The sequence below is a fragment of the Centruroides vittatus genome, unplaced genomic scaffold (assembly GCF_030686945.1).
Source record: "Centruroides vittatus isolate TY-2023 unplaced genomic scaffold, ASM3068694v2 contig_1506, whole genome shotgun sequence".
Taxonomy (NCBI): Eukaryota; Metazoa; Arthropoda; class Arachnida; order Scorpiones; family Buthidae; genus Centruroides; species Centruroides vittatus.
Genome location: NW_027120931.1, coordinates 256,078 through 256,625, shown reverse-complemented (window position 1 = coordinate 256,625; position 548 = coordinate 256,078).

Sequence of the window (548 nt, the reverse complement as noted above, 5' to 3'; positions counted from 1 at the left end):
CAGCGCCTCCTCATGTCGTCGCGTTGCAAATCTGTAGCAGACGATGCTAAATCAATTAATTCTTAAAAACTTCCAAGAAATTTTATTTATTAATATTAATTGATCTTGTTAAAATTAATGATTATTACACAATTTATATAAAATTAAAAAAACTCTATTATAATTAACTGGTGTAAAGTGAACGCGTCTTACCGTAGCCGAAAAGAAATTTACTTCATAACTTACATAAAAACGTTTTGTATAATAGAATAAAATAGAAAGTAACGTTCTTTTATTTTTAATAGGAAATTTATTGTAATACAGTAATGACTTCTTGGTTCAGATTTAAGTTGTCGGGACAATCCACTTATTATGTTATATTCTTCAATAAATCAGGCCAAACATCCATCTTTCTTTTCTTTTTATCTGTGCGCTTCGTTAAGATTTGCAGACATCGTGTTATTCTCGTCACAGAGTATAAAAAAAAACTTGTTTTAAATCTTAAACTTTACATCAATGTAAATCACGACATCATGGTTTAATCCTATTTTCCTAGACAACAATTTAAC